The following is a 27,875-nucleotide window of genomic DNA, read 5'->3' as shown; positions in this document are numbered from 1 at the left end:
TCGTTAGTGTAATCATTATAATTAGACTGGAAACACAATACTAACAGAAAAATCCTCAGGATTGAAGATAGGTGAAGATGAATTTTTAATCCATTGATTAAACACACATGTTTGGTAGCACTTTGGGAAAGAAAAGAGAGGGAATGAATAAGGTTGGAATACTTTGGCTGGATATAAATTTTTGTCTCACAAAGTTGCCTCAAAATGTGTCAAGTGAAATCTCAACCGTATGAATTACAATTTCATATACTGTAAAATTCTCACAGAAAAGTGTTAAACAGATGTGAAAACTGTAAAGCTGTTTTTACTTGTGAATGGTAATCCTGTATAGTTCCAGGGGAGTTAAATTTTCCACGATTCCTAAAAGGGTAGAGTTTTCCTGTAAGGGCAGTTTTCAAACAGCACATAGAAGAAAAATCAATATGGACTCCTTAGCCCATAAATATTCCTCACTCAAAGGTGGCTCCCTGTTTTCAGCTTTCATTGATTTCAAGTCTGCATTCGACCGCATACTGAGAGACAAATTGTGGGTCAAATTTCAGGCCACTAATATTGAAAGGTGACTCCTTTTGTTAATGAGGCATTTGTATGAAAATACTTGCCTATGAGTCCTAGGCAATCATTCAATGGCGGGAAACAGGGCTGCATTTTAGCTCCTACGTTGTTCAATTTTTACATCAATAGTATAGTTGAAAATCTAATCTAACAAATCCTAATTTTCACCTTCCGAGATTGTCTACCCATTCTCTCTCTATTCTTTTATATGCCAACAATATGGTATTGTTGTCTTTAACTTGTGTTGGCTGAAGACAACTTTTAAGGGCTCTCTTCTTATTGTAACAAAGAGCAGCTAACTATTAACTACAGTATTTGAAAACTAAGGTATTGGTTGTTAGCAGAAGGAGAATCAAGCACAAATGATCCATCAACAGGAATCCCATAGAGCAGGTGTCAAGTTATAAATATTTAGGTACAGTCTTTCATTCCTCTGGACCCTGGCTCTCCCACATAAAGCACGCAGCAATGAATGCACAGAAAAGTGCTACTGCATTGATTAGATTTTTTTTTACAATAAAGAGGGGCAATATGTTCCATCAGTGATGCAAATGTTTAAGGCTAAAGTAATCGCACAAATGCGCTATGGTTCCCAATTATTGCATATTCCAATCTGCACCCCCTTGAGTTTGTCCAGTCCGAATTTCTGTACTGGCAGTGCCTCCTTGTGCCCCTAATGCAGCTCTATACCTAGAAGCAGGTTTAGTCTCCATCAGAGAGTGTATGCCAAGGTCTATATGTTCTATCACTGGCTAAAGCTGATCTTCTTCCCACAAGGTTTGGCATCATAGACTCTTTCCGACACCTTCCAATTGGAAGTGTCACCTGACTAATTATCTTTCCCCAAATACCCTTATAAAGATGGGTTATGCTAATACCAAATCATCCGTCAAGCAAAGGATTTGGGACAGAGAACTTCAAGAACATATAGGTTCACTGGACAAATCCAGTGTTGTGGCAAACAACGCCTTTATACTTCCCACCTATATGACCAGTATAACACCAACAAAATCTAGAAGAGCTTTTACTTTAGCCAGATTTAATATGTTGCCTTCCAGTCTCCTGGAAGGGAGTTTTAAAAGCATACCCTATTCTGATCGTTTATGTCCTTGCGATGGTGGTGGAGTAGAAACAGTAGGGCATGTCCTCTTATACTGTCATTTCTATTGGGATCTTCTCTCCCCTGTTTTTCAAAAGTTTCTGGGGAGATCCGACAAATTTTGTATTCTTTTGCTGCTCTCCAATAAGGTTTCTTACATTACTAGTAAAGTGGCCAAATACTGCGCAACTGCAACAACTTACCGCAGTCTCCTGACCACTCGTAAGGTCTTTGAGTACACCGATCCTGGTTAGAGATTTCTTGTTTAACTTACTTTCTAGGAGAGTTGGGGTGGCATAATGATTTTTATATGTGTCCTAGTCTCATCCTATATCATGTGGCTGCTGTGATATAAAAGCTCTTATATCCCTCTGCTGCTGGCTAACTCAGAACTTCTTTTTAACTTTAATGTCGTAAAAGAGCCAGAGGGTGCATTGATGGTGTCATATCTTGACCAACGTCTTTGATCTTATGTGATTTTATCTAAATAATATATTTTTATCCTGCTTAAACAGGATAGATGGAGTAGTGGGCTTTACACACAGTGATTCTTTTAGGGGAACAATCTTCACAGGCCCATTTTCAGCCGTCTTTCTAACTACTTCCTATAACCGCTTACAGTTACCTTAGAGGAAGGCTGAACAGAAGTGATTTCAGGAGATCCCAAGCTGTGTACAGAGAATGTGAAGACACTCCTGTCCGTTTCAAGAGGTGTTTGGTGTGCAGTTCAAATGTCCTTTTACTTAGTTGGCTAAATTCTTACTAGCTAACTTTTTCAGGCAAAATGAAGCTCCGATTCCTGTGTGGAGTGCAAGAAAATGGCAGCCCAGTATGGCGCATTCTGATTATATGTGCCTGAGGTTAGAAAAGGATACCTGCCACAGAGAAGCAGACAAAGGAAAGTGACTCCTAAGCTTTTTTCAGACAGAGGAGAAAATAAGAGGAGAAAAAGGTAATTCTGTACACACTACAGCTGGAAGCAAAAGCTCAAGGAGGTATATTTTAGAGTAGACCTACATGGCAGAGGAGGGAAATATTTAGCCGGCTTTTGGCCTGGATTTCCCAACCAGCTTCTTCCACAGCAGGGTCAGTGGTAAGGAATTGTGGAAGTTGTAATCCAAGACATCTGGACAGCCTCTGATATCCTGTTGGTTTGCAAGACGAAAATGCCAGGGTTGTTAAGCTGGAGCACCATGTATGTCGTACGAACATCTTCAAGTAGGAGTAGCTTGTGAACTGAGTAGAGGAGTGTTTAATCCTAAAAAATGGTCAAGTACAAGAAGATATGTGTGCTTTGAGCATCTCCTGTGAAAGGTTGCTGACTGATAACCTATTAATAGCATACTATCAAAGTAACTAATATTTTTATTGTTCTTAAACATTTCAGTGTGAGAGCTTAGCAGATGGTGCTGTCATGAGATCACTATTGCTTTCACTCACCCTGGAATTAGCTTCATGTTGAACAGTTGATTTTCCTCTGGCTAAATACCATATTAATATACATAGATGACATTTTGAGAAGATCTTATTTTCCAATATTTGCCACATTTCTTTCTTTCTTTCTTTCTTTCTTTCTTTCTTTCTTTCTTTCTTTCTTTCTTTCTTTCTTTCTTTCTTTCTTTCTTTCTTTCTTTCCTTCTTTCTATTACAGAGTTATGCATAAAATTTTAGAAACTATCACAAGGTATTTGGATCAAACCCCTGTTGTTCGTTCATTCATTCATTCATTCATTCATTCATTCATTCATTCATTCATTCATTCATTCATTCATTCATTCATTCATTCATTCAATTTTTTTTACTGCCCATCTAGTAAAATCGCTGCTCTGGGTGATGTACATCAAAAATATACAGAAAGTATAATTATAAAATCCATTATATAGGCACTAAAATATCCTTATAAAGAAACAAACAAGACAAACATCAAAACAACAACATTCGTCTCCTTCTTCCTATTCTGTTCTACCCCAATTTACTGGATAAAGCCTGCCCAAAGGTTTCCTTAAAATTTACATAATACAAATGTACATTGACTTACCAAAGTCCTATTGATTCAGTGGCTCTCCTGTAGCTGGGATTAACAACAGGATTTAGTCCATTAAGAGGAGAGAAACCCACTGACAGATACCTCTACATAGAATGCACACAGCACACCTAAATGGTTTTATAAAAGGCAGCTTTTAAAAATAATGTTTCAATAAAATCCTTTTGAAGAGTTTTATAAAAGGGAGTTTTTTAAATAGCTTTGTATAAAGTTCCTACCCCATGCAGGGCAGTTGTGTACATGTGGAGGAGGAACAGTAGAAAACAAAGAACTGGATCGATTTTATGTGATTTTGCAGCACAGTCTTCTGCATATCTATACAGAAGTGTCATTGAATCCGGTGGGATTCACTCCAAGGTGAGCCTTACGCATACAGACAAAAAGGAAGCTAAAGATCCCCATAATTGCTGATTGTTTTCCTTGCATGCCCTTGAGAACAGGAGCTGTATCCCATCCATCACAGGAGAATCTGAGATGGCAGATGACATGCAATCAGATTGGGGGGGGGGAGAATTGGAAGCATTTATACATTTAAACATCAGAAGCGTAATCTAAAACTGGAGCTACTTGTGGAGCACAGAGAGATAACAGCCGGATATGCAAGTCTCTCCTGAACTGACCCCCTACCAGCAGATGCCTTGCTCTGTTGCCATCTGCATTAACTGCAGGCAGTGGATCAACTTTTAGTTATTCCAATATGGAACTCACTGTAAGTAATCAAACACATATGGCTCATAAAGCACAAGGCTATGGCTACCAGGCGGGGGACATGCGAGACAAGCAGCCTTTGCAGCTGGTCGTAGCTGTGCCTGTGCCAGGCATTCGGACATTTCATGGGAGGCTGCAACCTGACTTCCGTGGGTAAAGCCTAGATCAGCAGATGTGTTGGGTTTTGTTCTCGAGTGTGTCCAGTGGGGTGCATCGCATTTTGCACTGAATGCTTGACTTTGTAGAATGACGCGTTGGATGTTTTTCGCTCACACGAAGATGAGTTGTGCTGCTTGGAACCGGGGTGGTGGCCTAAAGTTGCTAAGTGGGTCGATGCCCCTTCCCTGAGGTACCTTTTCTGCCTCATCTGCTTGAATGCTGCCATGCTAGACCCTGCCAAGGTGAAAAGTGCCCTTGGGAAGCTCCCCACCAGGGGGAAATAAGTTCTGCAACATGGCAGTGGAACAAGGCATACAATATACATACAGCTTTTGATCGCACAATTACAATATTTGTTAAGTTTAAATGTAACGTTTGTTAGATTTGTTTAATTTTGCTCAGGCACAGGTCTTAGTTTAGCTAGTAGCAGGTTTTGTACAATATTGATTTATATTGTGGTTATTGTTTGGTGTGATTTGTAATTATGGGCCTCGGATGGGTTGTAAATTACCCAGATGGTGTTCCATAAACGAACGAACGAACGAACAAACGTATGTACGTACGTACGTACGTACATACATACATACATACATTATATTTACAGGTGAATTTGATCTACAATCTATCTGTTTCATGGCCATCTTTACTTCATGTGTTTCAATAATACTGTACGTCTGCTACTGAATTCTTTGTTAACGTCTCTTTCTTGAACGGCAGTAAAATTTCCATTTATATTGCGCAGGGCTGGCCCTGGATGTTTTGCTGCTCAATGCAGAATAGAATAAGGGATCTCCCTTGCTCACCCCTCATTCCAGCTGCAGTGAGCCTAAAGCCAGCCACCTTATTTTGGTACGTGAGGTAGAAAATCCCACAAGAATCTGTCTTCAGACCTAGCGATAAAATGACTACAAACACAAATCATCCGTTTTCTGATCTTTCATGATATATGCTTCAGCCATTTGCCTTACTTTAGGTCATGGTGAAGACGTTATGGAATGGCCTTAAGATTTGAGGGAGTCGATTGTGACCCACAAAAGACTACAGTGAAATAAATATGTTAATTTTAACAAAGGCAACAAGACTTGGGGGTTTGGCTTTGTTTTCTTTCTGCTTTGCTTTGTTTTTGTGCCTTCTGAAGTACATTTTGAGCTGAGAACTGTTTCACAAACTCTGGAGACCCCCCCTGCAGTGGTATTCTTCCTTGTGTCTCTAGAGGTATGAATGGGGTCAGTTCAATTTAAAACGCAAACCAGATTAAATTCTTCAACACCCTTAATTCTTCATGGGCATTTGAGAGGACAAGATACAGTTGGGTTCCCTTTTCTAAACTCTCCTTTCTGGATAACTGGATCAGATATGTGAGTTCAATTGTTATCTGTGTAGTTATAATGTTCCAGCAAAAAAAGCAAAAAGCTGTATAGTTTACTTTGCAGTTCTTTTTAATTTCTATGTTTACCTTCTTTTTCTACAATTGCTGTTCTCTTCATTTACCATTATTTTCTGCCTATTTTTTTACATTCTCCTCAAAACGTCTCCTTTCCAGTTCTTTGCCAAGCCTGCCTCAATTTTTATTTTCTTTCTTTGCGAGCCTCTAAGGCTTAATTTCTGTCAGGACTTCTCACCAGGACTAGAATCTATTTTCAGTGCCAAGGCTCATCCTTGTAAGGAATTAATGAGGTGTTAATTCCCATTAGAACTCTAATTTGAAGACCATGTACAGACAAGATTAAAACCACTTCATTTCCCAGAGCTGGCTAAGAAGTGGGTTTTTTTATACTGATTTATTCACATAGTTTCACACTCACAAGGTTTACTTGGGTATCAATTCAATGAGGATGGGGAAGCCGACAAAGGGTTAGACTGGATGGAAGATACACCCAGTATCCTGTTGCGGAGCTCCGCTGGCACAGCAAGAATGATGTCACCAGTGGTGGCAGATTGCCACTAATTAGTGAGCTCCTTTTTTATATATTGGGTCCTTGGGACTTCATCTAATTGCATGAGAGTTGGACTCAAAGCTCTGCATAGGACACAGGCTGATGTATATAGCTACATTGGGGAGGTATTAAATGGGGCAAAAGGGTGATGTCAGCTCAGAGTTAGAACATGAAGATGGCATAGAGGAACAATTTGTACTAAGTACATTTTAGTCTCCAGAGTGCTACTACTTAAAACTTTCCTATCAAAAACACAAAAGATTGTGCAAGTGGATACCATGGCCCAGAGGTTCTGGAATAGGATTCTCCCCCTTGCTGGCTACTATCCCTGAGCTCAGGGGACCTTGGAGCCATCAAACAACCTCTTTTTTCCCCTTCATACCTCAAGCACTGGTACTGCCTAATGTCTTGAAAATGACCCAAAAAAGTTAGTTTTTGCACAAAAATAGGTCTTGCTGATTGATCCTGGACATGAGCTTTGGTTCCATATTAAGAACCTTGTTAAGATAGGATTGTGAATATTCAGGATGTCCACTGGAGATGCAGTGTGCTTAGACCAGTAACCAGTACTGCACTGCTTACCGTATTTTTCCGTGTATAAGACGCCCTCATTTATAAGACACCCCCCACTTTTCTAATCCAAAATTAAGAAATCTAAGTGGTGCTTAGGAAGTGTAGGGGGAAAGGGATCAAAGCACTGCAGGATCACTTTGATCCCTGCTTTCCCCTTCACTTGTTTTTGTTCTCTTCTCAGCTTACTTCCTTGTATAAGACAACCCTCAATTTTTGGTCTAAAGATTTTAGATGAAAGTATAGTCTTATACACAGAAAAATATGGTAAGTGCTGGCCCTGCTGAGCAAGCAGTTGCACATTCTCAGCATCCATGCAAAGATGGTATCCCAGTGCAGTTTTGCACCCGCAGTAGTATAGCATTGCATAAGCACTGGTACAGCAATTTGCATACAAGCGATTGTACAGTTATGCAGGAGGTTGCATAACCTCGTGCACACCAGCTTGTCCAAACAGTTGTGCTTTGGATTGTGCAAATAGTTCTTGTGCAATGGTGTGATCCAGTGCAATTGGGGTACAGAAACTTTCCACGCCACTAGCATCATGTTGAATTTATGCCATAATAAGTAATACTGACTTCATTTTCTTATAGTCTCCTCTCAGTTGCACTTCTGCTTTCTTACTCTGCTCTCCTCCTTTAAATCTTTATACTCACATTCTTTCTTCTTTTGAGCTTATGCCGGGTTTTGTAATACGCCATGTCCATTCACACATTTAAAAGCCTGCTTTCTCAAATTTCTAGTTTATGTACCACGCATTATGTTCATCGAACAAGTCCTTCACTGTATGACTTTTATAGTAGTTAGAAATTATGAGGCTATAACTAACTGACTGGAATAAAGAAGAGTGAGTGGAACTGAGAGACACTACAGGGAAGACACTTTCAAGCAATGTCAGAAGGAATGCTCTTGATAGAAGATTAAGCTCTTTCCATTTATAACTCAAGGTCTACTCAATTTCTCAGCAAGGCTGAAAACCGCAGTTTATTACAGCTTCTTCCCCACACTAATTGAGACAGAACTTCCTCTGTTCTGTTTTATAGTCTAGTATAATGAAATGTCCCCTTCTTGGATGCACACCTTAACGCAGTGAGGGGGTTTAAGTGTGACCGTTAAGCTGAGAGCAATGCTGTCAGAAGGCCAGACTCCATGGCGAGCCTGGACCCAGGGCAGAAAGGCCACAAAAGAGAATGGTCAGGTCCAGTGGTGATGGGGGTGACAGCTACAAGGCAGCAGTGGTAGCTGAAGGTGACAATGGCAGAGAAGACAACGGCAGTGACACTCAAGCTAACTTCCATTAGTACTGTGTAGTAGGTGGCAGTGATAAACCACTACTGATCTTTCCTTAGCATGAAAACCCTAGGGTGAGACAGTCCAAAATGAAACAAGAGATAGGGCTAGAAGATAAGACTTCCAGATTGGAGAGCACTCAGTCAGCTACTGAGGAAGAGCAAAAGACAGGTATGAATAGTGCAGTCTCTAATGACACAACTAGATTGAAGCTGAAAGAACACCTAGCGGGTGGCATGCACAGAGGTGAAAAGCAAGTCTGATGCTTCACAGCACATTCAAGTGGAGTATGAAATGTGAGAAGTATTAATCAAGGTAAACTGTAACTGGAAACTGTAAAGCAAGAAATGGAACATATAACCATGGAAGTGCTTAGTGTCAGTAAACTAACATGGACGGAAATGGGATATTTTCAGTCAGATAACTACAAAGTATTCTACTCTGGAAAAGATAAACTAAGAAGAAACTGAGTGGCTGAGACAAGATGTAGCACAGACACTTAGGGACTATAATGTAAGGTCTGGCCAAGTAGTAACAATCAGTCTTCTAAAAAAAACTATCAACATAACCATAATTCTCTTCCAAATGATCAAACAAATAAAAAGAAATTTAAGTCTACATAAAGAATGCTGAATGACCAACAGAGAAGCACACTATCTGACCAGAAAGGGGGGGGGGGAAGGTGGAAAGACCTACACAAAAGAGATAAAAAGATGACAAATGCCTTTACTGAGGAATCATAAAAGGAAGAACTTGCAATTCTAGAAAGTGAAGTGAAAGCTCCTCTGAAAGCACTGGGGAAAAATAAACCATGAGGGGTAGGTAGGGTACTGTTAGAACTATTTCAAGCCACAGAGATTGAATCTGTTAAAAATTCTAAAAAAAGAAAATGCCAACAAATATGGAAAACAAAACAGTGGTTCATGGACTGGAAACATTCAATATGCATTCCAGTCCCCCAAGAATGGAGATGCCAAGGAATGCAATAAATATAAGAGCATTGCATTAATTTCCCATGCAAGCAAAGTGCTGCTCAAGCTGTTGCAATAAAGACGTTTACTTTATGTCAGACCTGGGCAAAGTGCGGCCCAAGGGCCACGTACAGACTACAAGCTGCTCCTGTCCGGCCCACGGACAGTTTTCAACTTCAATCTGTATGCAGAATATATCATACAGAAAGCCAGACTAGATTCAAATGGAGGAGTGAAAATTGGTAGAAGAAACATCAGCAATTTAAGATATGCAAATAACACCATCTTGCTAGTAGAAAGCACCAATAACTTGAAATGATTTCTGATAAAAATTAAAGAAGAAAGTGCCAAAGCAGGATTGTAGTTGAACATGAAGAGACAAAGCATGACTACAGAAGAACTACTACACAACTTTATTGTTGATGATGAAGAAATTGAAATTCAAATGGAGACTGCAGTCAAGAAGACTGACACTAGAAAAGGCAGCAATAAGGATTTAGAAAAAATCATCTAGTGTAAGGGCATGTCACCTAGATAATCCACACTAAGGTATTTTCAGTCACTATGTACACGTGTGAAAGCTGGACAGTAATAACAACTGATTTAGGAAGAAAATTGATTTGTTCAAAATGTTTTGCTTGAGGAGAGCTTTCCACATACCCTGGGCTGCTAGAAAGACAAACAAGTGGGTCTTAGAGCAAATCAAGCTGAACAATCTCTGGAGGCAAAAAGGGCAAAACTGAGGCTGCCGTACTTTGGGCATATCATGAGAAAGCAGGATGCCCCGGAAAAGACAATCGTGCTGGGAAAGGCTAAAGGCAGCATGAAAAGAGCAAAACCAAATGTGAGATAAGATGGAAGCCCCAGGCTTGAATTTGCAAGAGCTGAACTGAGCTGTTGAGGACAGGACATTTTGGAAATCTATTTATAATAATAATCATGTGCCGTCAAGTCAATTCTGACATATAGCAACCCTTTCCAGAATTTTTCAGGTAGGGAATACTTGGAAGGGGGTTCCCATTCCCTTCTTCTTGGGGTACCCAGGGACCATGGCCCAAGGCCAAATGCACACTATCTCTACTTCCAGGAGGCGCACAGTTGGGGAACTCTGAACCTCTGGCTCCACAGCCAGGCACGTAAAACCACTGAGCTATCCAGCCAGCTTCTCCCATTCATAGGCTCACCATAAGTTGGAGGCGACTAGACAGCATGTAACAACAAATAATCAGATGTTGACAATGCCTAGGAAAGATGAAAGGTAAGTGATTAAAAACTATTACTTGTGAAAGCACTAGACTATGAAATCACTTTATTCTTTCTTTCTTTCTTTTTTTATTGCCAGCAAAACAAGCAAGAAAATGTTGTTCTAAAACAATTGCTTCAAAAATGAGACAGGGGAAGTAGCAAAACATGTGGTAAGGAGATACAGAAACAAAGAGAAATGTTAATAAGTCTGCCTGTTATTTTCTTTGTCATACCTGCATTTAATTGCCATCAAAATATCAACTGTACGCTTAAACTTCAGATTGTGTTGAAGGCTATTTTGCAATTCTAGGTAGTATTTTGTGCTTTCTTATGGAAGCTGTAGTCCAGCAAAAGACACAGTTCGCCCACTCTGGATACAATCTTTCTGAGGTGCCTTGAACTATTTCAGAAACACTCAACCATTTAATAGCCTTTGTTTGATGGCACAGGAGAAAATGTTTACTGTCCCATTGGTCTCACAGAACTACCCTTAGCTTTATTTTTTTTTAAAAAAAAAAAATATCTGGAAATGTGTCCCCATCTACACTAATACTGTTTTCCTGAAAATAAGACCTAACCTGAAAATAAGCCCTAGTGGGATTTTTTTTTCAGGATGCCAGTAATAGAAGCCCTACCCTCAAAATAAGTCCCAGTGAAGTGAAACCCTGCCCTCTACCCTTTTGCCGGAACCAGAAGAAGATGACAGGACTGTATTTGAATAAATGTAGACTGTTGTACATGGAAAACAAATTAACATCCCCTGAAAATAAGCCCTAATGTGTTTTTGGAGCAAAAATTAATATAAGACCCTGTCCTATTTTCAGGGAAACACAGTACAGTGGGGTCTCTACTTAAGAACTTAATCCGTATTGGAAGGTGGTTCTCAAGTTGAAAAGTTCTTATGTTGAATCTGCATTTCCCATAGGAATGCATTGAAAACCATTTAATCTGTATCTGCTCTTTTCCGTCCATAGAAACTACAGTGGAACCTCTACTTAAGAACTTAATCCATTTTGGAATGGTGTTCTTAAGTTGAAACGTTCTTAAGTTGAAGCAAAATTTCCCATAGGAATGGACTGAAAACCAATTAATCCGTTCTGGCGGTTTTTTTGTTATGTAGAGGTGCGTTCGTACATTGAAGCATTAGTTCCCATAGGTACTCTACCACTAGGGGGAGAATTTTTTTTTAACCTAAGATGACCTAAGGTTAAAAAAAGAGCAGGAAAGGGTTTTTTTCCCCTGTTCTTATCTTGGATTTCTGTTCTCAAGTAGAAGCAAAATTTAGCAAATGGAGCTGTTCTTAAGTTGGATTGTTCTTAAGTAGAGACGTTCTTAAGTAGAGACCCCACTGTATGTACCATGATGGCCCTGGGATATCAAAACCCAAGGCGTACAGGCTGTTAGCATATTGCACTAGAGATGCCGAGGGATTCTAAATGTGATACCCAGACAAGATCCCACCTAGACGTAAATAGCAGAGACCGGAAAGCCGTTGGCAGCCCTTCACTGCTTGATGGCGATTCTGTGGCTTTCAGGAAGTCTCCTTCCGTCACATTCAAAGGCTAACACCAGATATAAATAAACAACTATATAGTTGCGGAAGAAATATTAACTCTGTCTCGTTTTAAAAATAGCAGGCTTCATTTTTGCTAGGATATAGATAGCTTTCAAAACTTGGGTCTCCTAAGGGGAAGAATCTCAGCCTCCAGCCATCTCTGTTTTAAAGGAGCAAGTTGGGTTTCTCCCTCTCTCTCTTTCTTGTCTCGGTAGAGGGGTGTCGAGAAGCAGGCCAGAGAGAAGGATAAACCAGTAAAATTGTAGCTCAAGCTCCATAACCGATTATTATGACATTCCTTCCACAAAAAATACCTGAATTGTTGATTGCATACTTATACCTTCCCACAGAGGGAAGCCAAGAAAGTGGAATTCTAATATAAATTATATTAATTGATGGCACTTTACCCCCATTGATTGCATTTAACTCCAAATATCTGAACTTCCCTCCCAGAAACCTCAGGACTAAAAGGTAATTTGATCTTTTCTTGTTGATTCATTCGCTCCTCTTTCCCCCACGTACTTGGGATTGGGGAGGGCGCCCCCCAAGCTGGAAGTGCAGCAGATGTTTGACAGAGTGGGTGGCAGACAGCAGGAGGGCGTAGGGAAGGGCAAAGTTTAGTTCAATTGGCCACAGCCCTCTCTTTGAAAGTACTCAGAAGAGGTTCCTGTCAAACAGGCCCAAAGGACATGTGCCTCTTCTGTGATGGTAAGTTGTTAAATATTGTGGATTGGGATGCTGGACCAAAGGAGTGGGGAAGGAGAAGATGAGAAAAGTGCGTACGTAGAGAGGAGTTGTGGAGGAAGAAGAACCACCAATCTTAAATTAATCTTAAATTAAGAATATTTTGGGAAGTAATCTATTCCTGGTTCCTGGGCAACCAGGAGTGTGGCCATTGTTCTGCAATCAGGGACGTGTCTTCTGCACATGCCCAGAAGTCTTTCATTCATATATTTCCAGTCTCAATCTTGGTACTGAAGCACGGAGCCTTGCCCTGGATGTGGTATAGTTTATCACAAGCTGTAATGTTGGGGAAACGGAAGAGGAAGGACAGCACTTCGTGATCAAGAAAATGCATCAGGAAGAGTTGAGAAAAAGGAACCAATTTTGTAATTACCCGCTGGAAGGAACGCAAGGAGAAAACTAGCAGAGACGTGGGTGGCAAGGACAGAATGTTTGGCTCCTTTGGGTGGGTGGGTTTATTTTATTTTATTTTATGTACCAGCCATCTGGCTACAAGGCCACTCTGGGTTTGGGTTACTGATAATCATGATGTTTGGGGTCAGGGCGTAATGTCTAAAAAGTGAGATGCACGGGCCTTAAATCTTTATAGGAAATATGCTGGCTCTGTTAAAGCTTACACAGTAAAGCCTGCAGTTTTTATTCTAAGTATACAAGGAAGGAGGAGCCTGCGTTTCAGTGGCATGGCAAAGCTTCCCTTCCATTTCCTTGCCCGCGCACACGGCACCTTCCCTCCAGTATGTAGGGATGAAGGAGAGTGCACTTCCTCCGTGGGGAAGGGAAGGTGCTCTGTGTATGCGGCTGTGGCTTGGTGGCCATTCCCCCCCCCCCAGGCATTCATAGCTTCATGGTATCTTTCAGTTGGAATGCGTCTATAAGGCCATTGAGTGAATTCACTCCACTGAATTATCTGACTGATCTTGAAAGAGTTACCAGGTGGCTCTTAACCGTAAAAATGAATATTTTATACTTAGGAAGGCTAACTATAGATATAGCACATGTTGGCCTCTCTGTGCCCGAGTCTGTGGCTTGCCTCACTGCTTTTGTCATCAGGAGCCATCTGCCTGTGTCGACATGCGGCTCCAGCTTTCTGCTTGAGGCATGCTGCCATCTAGATAGCCTGCCATGGTCCAACGTATCACACCAGTATGTTTGCTGTTCTGCCTCCTGCGCAGGAATGTGCCTGTCATCATTGTCCTAATCGTCGTCCTTGTCACCATTAGTAAACACAAAGATGGTTTAAGAAGTGCCATTTTGAAGAGAGGTTCATTCGTTCGTTTAGTCGTTTAGTCGTGTCGGACTCTTTGTGACCCCATGGACCAGAGCACACCAGGCCCTCCTATCTTCCACTGCTTCCCGGAATTGGGTCAAATTCGTGTTGGTTGCTTCGCAGACAGCAATCAGGATTGAATCTTACCTCTATTCCTGTTTTGTCTTGTTTTGGGGAGCCTGAACTGATCTAGTTTCAAACCTGTCACGATACGAAATGGATGCATTACATTTTGCATATCTGGTGTTACCTTTCTGCCTCTAGTCATTGTAGAGATGGGGTTCAGGCCTGTGAGGGTTGGGGGCAGGGACGGAATTGCATCATCTTTCCTCCTTAAGTACCATTTAATTTGTGCAATTATTTCTACACAAGGCACTTGCCATGTATTGACATGCACCTTTTAAGGAGAAGACAGTTGCTCCTGATTAAGCCATTGTTCCTACGAATTGAATGGATTTTTTTCTCAACTCCACTGTGGCATGCCGGTAACCTTTTCGTATGTGAATCTATTTAGCTGTTCCTAATTGCCCAAAGCTGTCTCAAGTATGTGTACTTTGGAGAGTCTATAGGCACCACCCTTAGTTCCTTCCCTTTGCGAATGGGACCTGGGTGGGCAACTTGTAGCCTTCTGGATGTTGAACAGAGGCTGCAGAACAACATCTTTTTTTAGACATTGAGAAGCCATGTGAGACCCCATCCCAGCTGATGCCTTCTCAATGCTTTTATAAGTACTGTATCATTTTGCCTCATCTGGGAGGAAAAGTAAACAGTTATATAATGTTTTCCACAAACAGAGAGAGAGTGAAATACTATATTTGATGTCAGAATAGAAATTTTTTTTACTGAAGTTAAAGGAAATATTTAGACATACCAACCAACGACATCCGGAATAATTGGAAAGGGGACTTTCTTCCCTTTTCTTGTCTTCTGTCCAATCTATCTGAAGATGAGGTTATAAAAACGAGAGCCTGAATCCTGTTGGTTACTTATGCCTGCATGAGGGCAATGGGTATGAATGGCAGAAAGAACTTATGCTAGATAACAAGGTGTTAACTTGTACACCTAGCCTTATGCCAACGCTGGCATAACTAAACAGTAGGTTTCTGTCCAATATTTCTCTCAGAAGATTGCATTTTATGTGAAGGACATATGATGACAACAGTCTTGACAGCACTATTGCGGAATGGGACTTATTTTTTAATAAAGGCTTATTTGGACGATACTCTTTCTCCTGAACAATTTGAAATTATTAGTTAGATAAAGGTGGGGAGCCATTCCAACTCCCACAATTTTGAGTGGATGATTAAAAATTAAAAAGCCTAGAAGCAAATTGTTTTACATTAAAGTAAGTGCCACTAGTTTTTTTACTTTGTTTACACTTTGGTGCCCATGAGGGTGAATGCAGGAAAGGTTCCTAAGGCAGAATTCAATTAGCCTCTTAAGGCACCAGAAAGATTAGGAAAGGCGTGTGGTAGTGGGTTAAGATTGAAAAGGATGCTCTTCTACGAAATCTGGCAGTGACTGGTTCTGTCCCAAAGCCAGTTCTGAACACACTGGGGAAGGATTAGCAGGGTGTGAAATTAGCAGGGAGTTATAAAGTGGCAGTGATTCATGTTGGGGAGGGTGGGCAGAACCTGTTTTCCTGCTTGTCTTCCTGCACCTGCTGCATTGCTCTATATCTCACATTACATTATTGTACATAATACTGTATATAGTTCATCCTATTGGATGGATAGCTCAGTAGTTTAGGAATCTGGCTGCAGAACCAGAGGCTGGGAGTTTGATTCCCCTATGGGCCTCCTATGAGTAGAGCCAGCCTGTGCGGCCTTGGGCAAACTGCAGAGTCCTGGGACACCCTCAGAAGAAGGGGAGGGTAAACCCCTTCTGAGTACTCTCAACCTGGAAAACTTTGAGAAAGATCACTATAACTCACAATTGACTTAATGGTGCATTATTATTATTCTTTAATAAGTCATTCTGTCTGGGGGAGTCTGGGACTTAAAGTCTATGTCATTAGCTATGCTGACTAGAAGATTGCAGAACCTTCAGCTAAAGAAAAAAAAGTCCTTTCCTGAGCATTGGTGGAGGTGCTACAGATGAAGGAAGATGGTCAGTAAAGGATCTTTAGCTCTGGCTGTCCCCACTCTCCACCTCGTCTGATACTTGGGCCGCAGTGTTTTCTCAAGTGGAAACAGAGGCCTCAAGAAAGCTGCTCAAGTTTAGGGTTGCTAGATACATTGATACCAAAAGGAGGACATAGAAAGGCAAAAAGGAGGACAAAGGAGGACATATTGAATATTTCATTTGAATCATTCCAGATTAAACCCACAATCAATACAATTTTATTACAACAGCTGCCAATAAATGTCTCTTAGTGAACTGACCAAGAAACAGCCATGTTAAAAATTAAAAATAAATTCTATGGAGGCTTTTTTTCAAAATACCAGGGGTGGGCGGGCAGGTGGGAGAGGGGAAAGCCAGGGGGAAGGGGTCCTTCCACCTCTCCCCCTCTCATCCAAAATTATAACATAAAATATACAAAAGCCTGACATTTTATCTTTGGCTGCCTGACGGAGGACATTAGGCTAAAAAGGAGGACATGCCCTCCTTTTGCCTGACATCTGGCAACCCTACTCAAGTTCTAGTCTGATGTGGCTCCTTCTTTGTATGAGACATCCTTCCTATGTTGGGACAAAGACAATGGTGGCCTTTTGCTCTTCCACCCTTAAAAAGGCCCTGCAGGAGAGTTCACCCAAGATTCTTGGAGGAAGGAGGCCAAGCTGGGAGCAGGATGAGAAGAAAAAATTAAAAACATCCAGGAGAAGTTGTTCCTATCTTCACTGATGGAGCCCCATGTTAATGCTGAGGTGGAGAAATTACTGTCTGCCAGGATGGCCAGGAATTACAGCACGGAGGAGTAACTTCTATGATTTGTAATGCTTGGGAGGGAGGCCTTGGGCAATCAATATGAAACTTGGCAGTATAAGGGAGCTTACATGAGAAGATGACTCGCAATTGCTTTGAAGGTAATACGAAATGCCTTGTTCATAGGAGTTCAGAGTTCGACCATTATTCTTTGGGGTCTCTATGCTTCTTCATAAAATTAGCTGAGGTTTGATTTGGTGGCAGATTCCTCTTGCTGTACAGCACCTTGTGTGAAACCATCTGTTGTGATCAGTCAGGAAGAAGGTCTAGTTGTATGTGCCCTCTGCCCTGCTAGTCACATCGACCATTGGTTTGTGTGCATTTCTTTTTATGTAAACTGCCCAAGGTAGTGCCCTGCACTAACTGGGCAGTATGCAAGTTTATGGAAGGAAGGAAGGAAGGAAGGAAGGAAGGAAGGAAGGAAGGAAGGAAGGAAGGAAGGAAGGAAGGAAGGAAGGAAGGAAGGAAGGAAGGAAGGAAGGAAGGAGCGAGCTGATGCTGGATAGAGGAAGGAAGGAAGAAAGGAACAGAGAAAGAAAAAGAAAGAAAGAAAGAAAGAAAGAAAGAAAGAAAGAAAGAAAGAAAGAAAGGGTGTTTTTTAAGCTGATTTCCATGCCCATTTTGCCATAGCACAGCTTCTACTTTAGTGCAGTGACTGCTGTAATTTAGAGACTCTTCCTTCCAGGAGCATAGGCCAGGGAGTTTCCAGATCATCCACAGGACAAAGGGGAAGACCTTGGCAGTGACCGGCAGAGGAGCTTCAGCTGTTCCTAGATTCATATTTTCGGCAAACAGGAACTATCTCAAGTTCTTCTTTGGTGTGACCTCCACGGGAGTGAACCCCACAGTTATTACACTTGCCAGCCATTACCATTCAGATCATTCTTCTTCTTTGCTGGTTTGAATATGCTTTCAGGTTCTTTGAGGGAATTTCATATTGCTGTACATTAGGCACAACTTACTTTCAGAGGATGCTTTAGAAGAAGAAAAAAACCAAGATGGAAAGAATCATCTGTCCATTGAGGGGCAATATGGCTTATTGAGTTGATTCATGTAAAGATGTTTGCTGCTCTATCCGAAATCTCAAAGTGGCTTCCAAGTTTGTTTTCAATACCAGGACTACACTATTAATTTGACTTGGGTTTCTTTTTTTTTCTGTGTACTTTTTCAAAGAAATACTACTTTTCACTTGAGTGTTTAATGGTTTGCTTGGTTGGTTGATTGACTGACTGTCTTTTGCATTTAAGAATGATGGCCGTGCTTCCCAGCTCTCAGTCAATATAGTTCTCTCATGTATAGTTTTATGGGATTGACTTTGCTGAGATTGGAAGTCTCTCCCAGAAGAAAAGTCTAGTCTTCACCTTCTCTGGGATTTATGCATTTGTAATTATAGCTCTGCTGTGTACTCACAACAATCTTCCTGAGGAGGTCATTATTTCCGTTTTACAGGCAAATAAAGCAGAAACTACCCCATGCCTCAGGCTGCTCATATAAAACTGGAAGGTCCTTGCCAAGTTCTCATCTGACATTCTGTCAGCTGGATTGTATTGTCAATCACAGACTTTGTTTTCTTCGCCATGAAGACTTATTGCTGTTCTTTGACTATTGCATTCCTTTGTCCTCCGTGTTTCCTTTCTTGGCCAGGGAAAAAAAAGAAATGGTTAACCACCTTAGATCTTGGAGAAGAACAAGCTTAGCTTCTCATTAGTATTTTATGAAGGGCATGGCACTTCAGGAGAAGAAGAAATATGGAAAATAACCTGCCAGAGGCTGTGGGTGGCTCTTTGGCTTCAAGGGAGGACTGCCTAATATGACTTCATGGTGCTCTTGCTGTTTTCCTGAAAAAAAACTGCATGAAGCAAGGGATGGCACCTTACAGAACCAGAACAGACACTTGCTTGCTTGCTTGCTTGCTTGCTTGCTTGCTTGCTTGCTTGCTTGCTTGCTTGCTTGCTTGCTTGCTTGCTTGCTTGCTTGCTTGCTTGCTTGCTTTTTTCCTTCCTTCATTCCTTCCTTCCTTCCTTCTTAATGACCCTGGAGTCCTCCAAGGTCATTGAGCCTGTCAAAAATAAGAAGGAAGGAAGGAAGGAAGCAAGGAAAAGGAAGGAAGGAAGGAAGGAAGGAAGGAAGGAAGGAAGGAAGGAAGGAAGGAAGGAAGGAAGGAAGGAAGGAAGGAAGGAAGGAAGGAAGGAAGGAAGGAAGGAAGGAAGGAAGGAAGGAAGGAAGGAAGGAAGGAAATCTTTGTCCTGTTTTGAAAAATGTGACATTTGGGGACAGTAAAAAGGGGCAACTTCATATTTTAAAAATGAATCACCACTCCTAGGGGGGTTCTGGTAGTGGCAATTAACTTCTTTTTTTGCTCTAAAAAGGGGCTGAGACTACACAAGCAGTGTGGGGGGGGAGCAGCAGGAGAGATGTGGGCCCAGGGTTGTACTTTGCCTGCCCTGTCATAGGATTTGGTTACCAAGATACCTGTTTTGTATGCATAGAGCATCTCACATCTCAATGTTATTTCATAATCTCATGTCTCACCATCCTCTTGCTTTAGACAGGAGAAGGAAAGGAGCCTGCAAAAAAAAGGTCAAGGAGCTGCAGCAACTCTTGTGTAAAGAGAGGTAGAAGGGTGTCTATCTCTGTTTACACAAAATTATATTCATGGTGTAGAGAAAATGGAGAGGGGGGTCACTTTTCCTCCCTTGTCATACTAGAACCTGAGATCACCCACAGAAGCAGAATAGCAGAAGATATAGAACCATAGAAGGGAGCTCTCATTCACACAGCGCACAGTTAAACTATGGAATACAGTGGTGCCCCACAAGACGATGTTAATTCATTCAGCGAAAATCGCTGTCTTGTGAAAATATCGTCTTGTGAAATGCGGTTCCCCATTGGAATGCACTGAAATCCGTTTAATGTTTTCCAATGGGGAAAAATCGTTGTCGTTTTGCGAAAATTGCCCATAGAGAAATCGTTTTGCGAGTCGCGGAGTCAGCTGTCAAAATCGTCATCTTGCAAAAATCGGTTCCCCCCCCCCCAAAAAAAAACATATTGCGAAGCACGGTCCGAAACATCATCCAGCGAAAATCGCCCATAAGAAACACCGTTTTGCGAAGCACTATAGCAATCGCAAAACCTCATCATCTAGTGAACTAACCATTTTGCGAGGTAATCATCTAGTGGGGCACCACTGTACCACAAGATATAGTGAAGAGCCCTAATTTAGATGGGATTAAAATGGGATTAGATAAATTCATGGTGCTGGATCCATTAATGGCTACTAATTACAGCATATGTTCTCCAGTGTCAAAGGCATTATGTTGCCATATATGAGCTCGTGGGGAGGATGAGTTAGAGGATGCTGTTTTAAGAATGATGGTCAAGCTCTTAGATATACAGCCATTCTCATTTCTTTGAGAGGTGGCAGATTCTCTGAATCAGAAACCTGTTACTCCAAGTACGTGAGATGGTAGTGGGGATCACACAATATATGACAGCACATTTTCTAAGGCTTCATTCTGACATTCAGAGTGTTTCAGAAATCAGCTCCTCGTGGCCTTTAGCTTACTCCCAAATGGAATATGGCTTTTCTACCCACCGCTGTGCGTGATAACTTTGTAGGGTTTTTTTTTCCTCCAGGCTGAAATACTTCCTTCTGAAAAACTTGTGAATCTCTCCCTCTGTATGTTCTAGTCCTTCTGAGGGATTGCCTCTTGGATTTCTTCCATCTCGGTTACCAGTTTTAACCTTGCCTAGAGTCTCTTGAGGATTCCCAGTGTGGTGTAGTGGATAGAGTGATAGACTAGGATACTAGAGAACAGGGTTTGAATCCCCAGTTGGCCATGGAAACTCAATGGGCGAGTGGAGTTGATGAAACCGTTCCTTAAATGTCTTACCTTGAAAGCCCTATTAGGATTGCTATAAGTACAGTAGGTTCCTTCTTGAATACACACACACACACACACACACAGAGAGAGAGAGAGAGAGAGAGAGAGAGAGAAACACACACACAAAGTGGGGGGTTTCTTTCTACTCTGCTACATGGTCTCAGTTAACATAGTGGGTTTACCATGAATTCAGAACCTCTGGTACCTGCTATAAAGTTTGGACTAAAACACAAGTGGATTCACCACCCACTGACATCAAAGGCAACAGGTGTGGTTGACTTAAAAACTACTTCCAAAACGTGTACATTTTTTTAAAAAAGATGAGAATTAGCACCTTGTATAAGAAGACTGGTCATCCCGTCAACTGGACTTGCTCCCTGCACTGATCACAGAAAGGAAAATAAACTCCTTTATTATTCTTTCTATGACCTTAACTGACCTGTTTTTCTTCTCTTTCTTCCTCCCTGGATGTTTAGTAAAGTGGCAGATGGTAGCATTTCTGAAAAGAACATAGCTACTAAATTCACAAATGGGGAAAATAAATTTGTTTACAAGAACATTCAGAAAGATGGAAATGGTCTTTTGACAGCACAGAGAAAGCAGTGGACAATTATAGCAACACATTTATTTGGTGTACACCTAGTAGCTACAGGAGGAAACTTTTGCTGATTTTGTTCTCACAAGTGAGAACAAAATGTTTCCCACGTTTTCTCCCATTGTGTAAGGTCACCAGAGTTTTTGTGTATTGTGTATGTGCGTGTTGTGGGACTTGTAAAAAACAGTTCGCAGAACTGATGTTTTTGGTTTAGGTGTTTTTTTTCCTTTGTTTTGAGGTTTTTGCACTAATGGGGTATTTTACACACATACACCTCACCACAAAAAGGATCTGTGTTTTGTGCAAAAGACATTGTTTGGCCCAAAGCCCATCCTGATATTGCAGATGAAGAGGAAACTGCTGTTTCTGTTCTTGCGCAGGAAGAAAAAATTCTTCAAGGGGATGACAGTTTTTGAAGATGAAAAGACCTGCACGTATTCATTATATCCTTTGTATTTGTAAGAGTAGCAGGTTAAACATATTGGCAAAGAGAGAGGGAGGATCACACCACTTGCCCAAACTCCAGAGTGCATATATCTGAAGCAATACTTAAGTCCAAGCGTTCTATGATAAGTAAAATAATACAACTCTCATATTCTGTTCCTCCTCTCTCCAAAGTGTGGCAAACCTCATGTCATCAGGTAGGGATTTTTCTCATACGCTTCGCCTGACATATCCTAATGATGTTTGTTAAGTGGATTCCAACTCCTAGGTATTACTGCTGTTGTTCTCTGTATTACTTAGATTGACTTCCAGGCTTGCTTTACTGTGCTGCCAAAGGAGCCGGACAAGGTTTTGCAACAACTCGATTTTCTGCTATAATTGGCGTTGTAACCAGCAATGAAAGCACAGAAAGAGTCTGAGCCACAGCCAGGAGAAAGAGAAGGACAGTTGAGCGTGGCAGCAACATATCCGTGGCAGAGGGTGGAAGGGTTGTTTGTTTGAAATGCCATGGCTGCAGTATGAAACTGCCACGGCCACATCAGTAGGTCAGAGACAGAGCGATAGAATAGGTTTCGAGGTATCAGTAAGAGGGGACAGCTTGAGAGAGAGGGAGAAGGCACTGCAGCTGACTTTTACAAAGATGCTTGAGAGGGGAGCGTGAGGAGTCATCAGAGGAGACCTACAAGCTTCAGTCAGAAAAAGAAGGCTTTGGGATCTGAAGAAGGTACCACTTGGGGTTTGAAAGCAGAGCTAATGTGCTAATGGCAGGAATGTTTCCAGTTCTCTGGGTCTCTGATTTCTGCGTTTCAATAACCGCCTTGATTCTACGTTCGCACAAGCGTGTTGCGGGGAGGAGGAGGGAGGGAAAAGAGAACCCGTTGGGTGGGTTCTCAGAGCCATGCTTTGGGGCAGCATTCTTCCACCCAGCGCATGGCCGGACTGCAAATTCTACCATCCCCAGCCAACAACTGGATTGTGGGATTTGTAGTCCAAGATCATCTAGATAGCGTCAAATTGGGAAGGTCAATTTAAAACTGCTTATAAAAGCCAGTTTGAAAGAATAAACTATAAAATGCATTGATATCCAACACAACTTAATGGTTAAGCTAAACACTAAAGAATGTAAAGAATTAAGAGTTTTCTCCACTAATGCTAAACTAATTTTTACTCTGCCTGTGGTATTTTTTTTGTCATAACACTTGAAACTGCTGTGCACAAACTCTGTCAGTTACATTCTGTATTTTTTAAAACCAAACCAACATCACACATAAGGAGTATACATTAGATGAAAAAGTCCCAAATTTCCTCTGCTGTTTTTAATTCCTCTGTTGTCAAATGTTTTCCTTCCTTAGTGGACCAGAAATTGTTTTCTTATTTTTATCTGTATCTTCCTGTTTCTACCTCTGTTTCTCTCTGTATGTGTCTGAGAAGCAAGAATTAAACAGCAGGGAAATCATAGCTGAATTGCTCAGTTGGCAGCCAAGGAAGAGTGTTTCAGACGGCGGCCACAATCATCTCCACAGTAGAAAGGAGAAAGCTATTAGGGCAGAGCTGGCTGTGGAAATTACTAGGGAAATAGAGGTCCTGGTAGTAATAAATAGACATTCTGCGTACAATCTAATGAACTTTCCTGTTTTAACAGCTCATTTAGTTAATTGTACATTTGTTCTAGGTGTTCTTAAAATCATCCTCTGCAATTTGATCCTCGCTTTTGTATATGCATTTCTTGTAAATGCTAATAAAACTGAGTTCAATCAGCAGAAAGGAAACTGTACATTTGCACAGGGAGAGAATCCATGTCCTTGTCATTATTAGTACCACAATCTAGCCAAGTGTACCACTGAACTAGGCTTATCATCCCTCTTCTGAGGGCCCTCATTCTATCCCCAGAAAACAGACCAGCTTCTCTTTAGCTGACGTTGTTGAGAAGCAACACAGATTCCTACTGAGCATGGGCGACAAGGAAACCTGTTCACAAATCATAAGCTAAAACAATCCCCTATATACATTTCAATTTTTAAAAACTACCAAGCCAAAAGCTTTGAATATGTACAGTTACTGCCTCTTTTTTTCTGTAGGTCTTCTGCCTGGAGATCTATTGCCAGAGCAGACACTGTGGGACTAAATGGGCAAACAGCATTCCAATGAATAAGTTATACACTGGCTGAAATCCTGTTGGCATAAGCTTACACTAGAGACGGGGAAGTTGATGAACCACAAAGCATGAATCTCCTCCACCAGGAACTGATGAACCACGAATCGATTCATCAGTTTGTCCGGGGGAGGTTTTGGACAATCTCCGGCTGTCTAAAAAAAGCAGTTCACCCCACCCCCACAGTCTGCCCCCCTGCTCCCTTCCCACTACCCCTGTCACCTCCCTACCTCGGCTGCTGCAGTCTGTGCCACCGCCACCACCGTCCATGGCGGCCTGTGCCACTGCAGCTTCCGCAATCACCATCCGCCACCATTCGCTGCAATCGCCTCCGCTGCTTTGGCCTTGCCTTAAGGGAATCTGGGTTGCCCTTTGCAAAGATGGTGGCTGTGGCTTCCCTGCCCTAAAAGAAGCCGCAGCTGCCATTTTTTTTTTTTTTTTTTTTTTTTTTTTTGCAAAGGGCAGCCAGTGTCCCTTAGGGCAGGCCATGGCTGCGGAGGTCACCGCAGTGGGCGGCAATGGATGGTGTTGGTAGCGGGTGGCAATGGATGATGGCAGCACTGGGCAGTGGGGCTGGCTGCCTGCCTATCGCCCCACCTATCAGCTGATCAGCAAGCCCATAGGCAGAAAGGGAAGGGCTTCCCTCTCTCCCTATGGGGGACAGATAAAAATGTACAAATATTCATCCCTTCATATTCATACTCTGGAACTCATGAGTATGAAGGGATGAATATTTAATGAATGTGCAATTTTTAAATAATAACCCAATTCAGTTTTTATTCATCGCCATGTCTAGTTTACACCATGTGAGGCAGATGACACTATTATCCATGGATAGAAATCTCTAATTTATTTTAATGTAAAACTTCCTATCCTCGTCCTTCAGGTTCTGAGGCTCCATAGGAATTGTCTTTGCCCTTGGCAAGCCTTTGGGAGTCTTGGGTTGGGAGTGGCAGCTTTTCCCAGTCCGATAGCAAGAGTGCAGTGGTGATTTTCCAATATAAAAACCCTTTATCTCTGCTTTCTGAGGTTCCCAAAAGCTTCCCAAGGTCAACAGGAATACCTAAGGAGCCTTGGAACGTGAGGAGGAGGAAATAGAAAGTTATGACATAATTAAATTAAATTACAAATTTTAAACTCTGAATCATAATGTCATCTGGGTTACACAGCTTAACTTTACTTCAACAGGATTTTAGTATTGATTTATTGGTTGGTTAAAACATTTATACCCTACACTTCCCATTAAAAAAAAACTGAGGTAGCAAACAATAGTGTCATAACACATACATGCATGTACAAACACAAATGTTAGTCTCAACTAGAGTAGACCAGCTAAATCAAATGAACTTACTTAAATGTTGACTGACCAAGTTCCCATTGACTCAGTGGGACTAGTTGAGTTGAACAACTGGATTTAAGCCACTATCTTTAAATCAGATTCAGACTTGGTAGCCCTTTGAATAGAAGAGACCCTCAGATAGGTAAAGGGACATGGCTCAGTGGCAGAGCACTGTTGAAGCTCCTGGGTTCAACCCTGACTTTCTCCAAATTGAACTGGGGAAGAATCTTGCCTGAAGCTCTGGACAGCTACTGCCTGTCACTGTTGAGAACATTGGGCTAGATCAGGGGTTTTAAACTCAATTTACCTGGGGGCCGCTGGAGGCAGAGTCTGGGTGAGGCTGGGCCGCATCAGATTTTCCGCCAAGCGGAGCAAGAGCCCAAGGAAGCCACCCAGGAGTTTCCTTAGCCAGCAGATAGGTGGGCCAGCTGGCAGGCTGCAGTTCTGGATGGAGGGTGCAAGAGGCGCTGTCTTGGGAGAGAGCCGGCGAGCGAGGCAAGGCTTTTTTTTACTCTTGACAGCAGAGGATGTGTGGGTGCTTTGGGGGGCAGGCAAGGCAGGGGCCACAAACTATCATCTGGGGGGGTCGCAAATGGCCCCCGGGCCGCATGTTTGAGACCCCTGGGCTAGATGGACTAACAGTCTGGATCCTATGATTCCTGTTTTTTCTGTACTTCCTAGAACAGTGGTTCTTAACATGGGCGATAATGCCCCCCAGGTGGCGATTTCATTTTTAAGGGGGGCAGTAGAATGAAAAGGGGAAGCATGGGGGCACTGGAGCAGAAGGGGGGCGGTAGGGGGGCGCTGGAGCAAGCCAAACCTGTGAAGATGGCTGCAGCCTTTTTACAGTGTGCATGAATATATATTTTCCTCCAATCTTAATTTAGTTTCAGAGTTTTTGTCTTGAAATTTTTAGTTCCTGCATTGCAGTTTGTTTTTATGCCCTTTTTATATTTCTTTTTGCGTCTTAAAATTCACTTGCAACTAAATTATTAAATGTTACTTTTTTGGGGCATTTCATTCTCTTGGAATTGAATTTTGTTTTCAGGGGTCATTGGATTTAAGTGTCATAAATAAATAAATAAATAAATAAATAAATAAATAAATAAATAAATAAATAAATAAATAAATAAATAAATAAATAAGATATCATCACCGTGGGGAGGGGGGGCGATGATAACTTCCTCAATGGCTCAAGGGGGCGTTTCTTTCAAAAAGGTTAAGAACCACTGTCCTAGAAGACTATCCTTTGGAAAATAGGACATATGGGTGCCTTATGTTCTACCTGTCAGCCGTAGATGCATGGAATGCTAAGCTGCTCAAATTGTTTTTGCACCTGAGGCCAAAAAAATAATTTAAAAAAATACCACAGGCCTCTCTACCTGGAAATACTTTCCACCAGCAGAGGGAGTCTTTGGACCATTACCAAATGAAAGAGCCCTTCTCTTCTGCTTCTTTTCTGACTTGTGAATAATCCCTTTCTTTGAATGGAAGCCATGGCAGATGCAGGAAGGACAGGAGAAGCAGGTCTTTCCTCACAGAAAGCCTCCCCTCACCCCTACTGGTGACTACATCGTATTTCCACAGATGTATCTTTCTGCCATGTATCTTTCTGCCATCAAATATAAATTATACACTTATATTTTTATATATTTACATATATGTAATGTTAGATATCAAATATATATTGGCTGAAATCCAGTATTAAGTTGTCACTAGAGTAGACTCATTGAATCAGACGAGTTGACTCTTCAAAACTCCACTGATTCAGTGGTCCTACGATAGTTGTGAATTACTACTGGATTTCCACCATTGAATAAAACAAACTTGAACTACTGAATAAACACTATTTGAATCAATTTAGAAGCACATTTTAAAAGAGTAAAAAGCACGTCCCCCATTAAAACCCCTTCCTTACCAACCAGTAACTTAAGAAAATCTTGCTTGAAAAGAAAGGTCTTTGACATTATATCAGTAAAGGGGTAATCCTAGAATGAATCAACCAACCTTTCAAAATTCATCTGAGTATCAAGATATAAGTATTTTCTGTGTTGCTGTAAGTCCAGGCAACTCCAAAACCTGTTTATTTCTACAAGTTTCATTTCTATATAGCATCTAGGTCCCATAACATAAAATTACTTCAGGGTTGTAACATCGAAACATCTTACAGTTGTAAGAAAAGCTGCAGGCACAAATACGTAAAATCCAAAAGTCTTACTGTTATGTAAAACTGAAGGCACATAACTTAAAAATATATAAAAACTGTATTTAAGCTTTAGGCAAATACTTATGGTAGAAAATACACATCAAGTGTAAGCTTTCGCTGTAAAAAGTCCAGACAAGAACTTCAGTCATATTGGAATCAAAAAGCAAGCCATTTATTTAAAAGACA

General features: G+C 41.4%; 1 protein-coding gene and 1 long non-coding RNA gene across 7 annotated transcripts in view; one reads left to right on the top strand and one right to left on the bottom strand.

The window, feature by feature from the left end:
- The window catches only part of B3GALT1 (beta-1,3-galactosyltransferase 1), a 440,553-nt gene that overhangs the window by 375,574 nt on the left and 37,104 nt on the right, over positions 1-27,875 (top strand). The window lies entirely within an intron of this gene.
- LOC144589585 (uncharacterized) overlaps positions 14,421-27,875 on the bottom strand; it is a 284,446-nt gene continuing 270,991 nt past the window's right edge. Inside the window, exon 2 of the long non-coding RNA XR_013545777.1 lies at positions 14,421-19,541. This is a non-coding gene — a long non-coding RNA (uncharacterized LOC144589585). The remainder of the gene's footprint in view (positions 19,542-27,875) is intronic.

This window comes from Pogona vitticeps, chromosome 1 (genome assembly GCF_051106095.1).
Source record: "Pogona vitticeps strain Pit_001003342236 chromosome 1, PviZW2.1, whole genome shotgun sequence".
NCBI lineage: Eukaryota > Metazoa > Chordata > Lepidosauria > Squamata > Agamidae > Pogona > Pogona vitticeps.
Note: the sequence above shows the minus strand (reverse complement) of the source record. Positions and strands in the feature narration are given on the sequence as shown.